The sequence below is a fragment of the Panthera pardus genome, unplaced genomic scaffold (genome assembly GCF_024362965.1).
Source record: "Panthera pardus isolate Hobbes unplaced genomic scaffold, ASM2436296v1 HiC_scaffold_8, whole genome shotgun sequence".
Lineage (NCBI taxonomy): Eukaryota > Metazoa > Chordata > Mammalia > Carnivora > Felidae > Panthera > Panthera pardus.
Genome location: NW_026527013.1, coordinates 83,578,987 through 83,583,448, shown reverse-complemented (window position 1 = coordinate 83,583,448; position 4,462 = coordinate 83,578,987). Strand labels below are relative to the sequence as shown.

Below are 4,462 nucleotides of genomic sequence, written 5' to 3'. Positions count from 1 at the left end.
ATAACGAGTTAAAGAGGGGGACCCAGGTGGGTCAGTTGGTTAAGCATCCAACTGTTGATTTCAGCTCAGGTCATGATCTTACAGTTCTTGTGCGATTGAGCCCCATGTCAGGCTTTGTGCTCAGAGACTGCTTGGGATTCTCTCTCTGTCCACCCCCCCCCCCCCAACACATGTGCCTATTCTCTCTCAAAATAAAGGAAACTTAAAAAAATGAATTAGAGATAACTAATACTGAAAAATCATGATGGATTAAAAACTAATTTTTCTGAGATTTCATTGTGTTAGGTATCTGCTAGTATCTCAAATTAACCCTTTAAAATGAATACTTTTGCCAATAAATGGACATTGTATGAATTGTGATATGTTTACATGTATGAAACAGAAATCCATCTCTGTGGCTTAACCTTGTAATAGCATTTTATTTTCCTCACACAACAAGAAGTCCAAAGGAAGGGACTCTAGGCCCCTTCTACAACTTTGTTCCATTATCCTCACAGAGATTTTATCCTCATGCCTGTCTAGTCATAGAGGCAAGACGGCTTCTCCCTCTTCAGATGTGCTGTAGGCTGGAAAAAAAGAAAGGGACACAAAGAATGTGTTAGAAAAACAGAAATAATCCCAGAAGTCTCCAGCAGAAATATACTTGTATCTCATTGCCTACATTCTTGTTACATTGCTACCTTTGGCTGCCAACAGTGTCTGAGAAGGTGAATATTTTATCTGGGAACACTGTCAACCTGAACAAAAAGGGGTTCTGTCAGTAAGGAAGAAGTGGAGAATAGCTCTTAGGTAGGAAATTAGGACTGTCAAAGAGGTCACTGAATTCAGAATGCCATATAATCACAACTAGTATTTTTAGGCAGCCTCAATTTTCAGAGTAATACTAAATGTTAATAACTTCATTTTTGTTATTTTTAGGGTTTTATTTTTTTTTCATGAATAGCCATGGTTATTAATGAAATAGTATAAATGCACATTTTATAAACTTTATTACCTACATCATACAAGAAAGAATGAGGTCATTATAGATCATTAATAGCTTTTTATACTAGAATACTCTTTTTTTAATACACCTCATTAAATGGTGGTTTTAGGGTCCGTGTCATAACCAATACTAATCTCCTTTGGATAACACGTAAATTCTAAATCATAGGACTTAAATCCAAATTCTAAAGGTTTTCTAAGTTAATTACCAACATCAGTTTCAAATAACATTTCTTTAATGCCTACACACTGAATAGAGAACACTATGTCCTAAATTAATTCTATAAACTAAGTGTGGAACATTTATTCAAGAAACCCTTTTGTGTTTTATAGATCTTTTCTAGCTGTAAGATCTAAAATTCAGTATTGGTTAGTTTTTAAGGTATTAAAATTTTTACCTCTTAAGAAACATTTTTTTTCCACACTTAGAAAAATACTTAGTGTATTCTATCTCCCACTAAAATGTAAATCTTAGTTTCTCTGGATTTCTCAAAACCAGTCTTTAATAGTGGTAATCAGGTTGGACAGATTTTTCAATAACATTTAGGTGGCAGGGGGAGAAGAAAAAACAAAGATATTGCTCTAATGTTCTGTCTAAATGGTACTCAGAAGTGAACATAGTACATTTTTCTGAATGCAAATCAAATACTAATTTATATTTAATGTAACATGATATTAGAGATTTACATCTAATTTCAAATCCTCTGTGAATTCAATTAGAATTAAGTCTATCTCCTCTTACACATCTTATTGAATACATTTTTTTTCAAATCTAATTCTGATCCTATAATTTGAGATGACTTATACTTTATAAATATTCACACACAAACATGATAGGGTGTCATATCTCATGTGCTCATGGAGTTTAGGTAAAATATGATCTTCTCCAATTATAAAGAAAAATACAGAATCTTGCATATAAAAATCTGACCCTTATTTGCTTACAGCTAAGGAATTTAGAAACAAAGAATATACAGAAATGCAATTAAGAGATTAATCAAGTAAGAATTTTTAAACAAGAAAACTCTGCAAAAGGCAATATCCTCCCTACGATACATGCACATATAAAGTGTGTATTTTTGGATATATGATATATGGATATATAAATCTATGATGATTTTCTGAAGGAAAAGAATTGCCAAATGAAATCATTAAGTAACTTTTTCTCTCATAATGTCTGTTAAAGTGTGCTATAGGGTAATTCTTCTTTTTCCCCTGGATAAAATCTTGGTTGGCGTCCCACAGCTGTTCTTAAATAATAAAAATCCCCCTGGTACTTCAGTTACTTAAATGACTTCAATTCTGAAAGTGATAGGTACATTCAGAGTAATAACAAAAACTACAAGCTTCATTTAAAATTAAAGCTTCTGCACTCACCTAATCAGCTATGCAACAGAAGGCAGGCCTGCAGGGTACAGTATGGCTTGGACAGATATTCCCCTACTTTTCAAACTTGTCTTTCTTCCTCTCTGAAATTGCTAACTTGTACTGTTTTTGATCACGCCAGGCTTCAAGATGGTGGATGGAGGAGAGATGAAGGCATAGGCTGGTACTTTTGTAAGCTGCCATCATTGCTCTCTGGTTTGACAGGTGTCAAAGCTGACTCTTGTGTTTTTCTGTTGCAGGGTGTTTCAGTTCTTTGCAGGGTTTTCAGATCATTACTTCTCTCTCCATTCATTGGTAAGCATCCTCTCCCCTGCACTTCATTGTGATTTGGTTCTCAGTTCATCTCTTCATGGACTCTCTGATGGGATCCTACTGCTTATTAGGCAGCCCTTTTGGATAAAGTTCATTTAAGATGACCCCAGGCACCCTTATGTTTACTGCAGCATTATTTACAATAGCCAAGATATGGATGCAACCCAAGTTGCAGAGAAAGACAAATACCACATGATTTCACTCATCTGTGGAATTTAAGAAACAAAATAAATGAACAAAGAAAAAGAGACAAACAAAAAACCAGACTCTTAAATACAAAGGACAAACTGGTAGTTACCAGAAGGGAGGTGGGTAGGGGAAGAGTGAAACAGATAAGGGGGATTAAGAGTATGTTTATCATGATGAGTGCTGAGTAATGTACAGAATTGTTGAATCGTTATATTGTGCACCTGACACTAATAACACTGTATGTTGATGATACTTCAACAAAAAAGTTTAATGGCAACAACTCTATTAAAAAAAGAAAGAAAAAAATTAACTCCAGGCCAACTTTTACCCACATATATGTTGTCTATACCTTCATAATCTACTTATGGTCAATTATCAGTTACAAATTAAGTTACCTTTCAAAACAAAACTCTCTATTCTGTTGTCACAACTGGTATTTTCATATGCATATACAGATGTATTTTAATGAATAAAATTAAGTTCAAAGTATCACTGAGTCATAGTTATTTTGCAATAATGAATACAGACCATGAAAAAAGCTATTATGTGTGGTGAATATTATTTATTGCTTATTAAAAATATAGAGATCGCTAAGATAGACCAACATTCTTCCTTTATGGACCACAAAGTAAGGAATCAACTTAGCAAAAGTTGTTTTTCGCCAAGGACAGTGCAAAGTTTTATGAGATGCACTCAAGAGGGTATGGGGTCTAGAATCAAACATATGTGGCTTTAAACCCTATCTCTATTTAAAAAAAAATTTTTTTTTAATGTTTATTTATTGTTGAGACAGAGAGAGACAGAGCATGAACAGGGGAGGGTCAGAGACAGAGGGAGACACAGAATCTGAAGCAGGCTCCAGGCTCTGAGCGGTCAGCACAGAGCCCGACATGGGGCTCGAACCCACGGACTGCGAGATCATGACCTGAGCCGAAGTTGGACACTTAACCGACTGAACCACCCAGGCGCCCCTAAATCCTATCTCTATTATGTATTAGTTACAAGAGGCTGACCAAGTTCAATAAAGTATATAATCTCAGTTTCTTCTTCTATAAAATGGGAATAATAACAGCTCTAGCAAATACATAGTTTTGATAAATAAGTAAAATGTAATACATATGATGTATATCACATAATAACTCCTTATTCAGTGTTACTTAATTTTACCTTCAAACACTGGTCAAAAAATTTTTCTAATGACAGTGGTAGTTCTTCAGGTATTCACTTTTAAAACACTGATTTCTGAAGTTAAAAATAACATGAATATATACGTATATATATTTACATCATTTTCAGGTCATTAAATTATTACAAGGGAGTATTTAGCAAGTGCATAGAGGATGCCGTACTAAAATGGGGATCTTTGATTTACTATACACATAAAACAAACTCTAAACCATCAACTATACTTTTTACACTTTATTTTCCCAGATAAAGCAAAGGAACCAGTAAAAATAAGCGAGGACTTCTACTGAATTAATCTTTGGGATTAGTAAACCAGGTAGAGAGGCTCTGGTTTTCAACCTAGTGGAGGAGACACAGACCATTAGAGAAAAGTTCTCCAAGTCTCCTGGGAGAAAAGTCTGTAAGA

General features: G+C 34.4%; 1 long non-coding RNA gene across 1 annotated transcript; it reads right to left on the bottom strand.

Moving 5' to 3' along the window:
• Positions 1-399: 399 nt before the first annotated feature.
• Positions 400-2,941, bottom strand: LOC109268163 (uncharacterized). Its single transcript, XR_002080503.2, has 2 exons — positions 2,362-2,941; positions 400-566 (listed from the first exon to the last, which is right to left on the bottom strand). It is a non-coding gene; the product is annotated as an uncharacterized LOC109268163 (long non-coding RNA).
• Between the last annotated feature and the right edge of the window lie 1,521 nt (positions 2,942-4,462).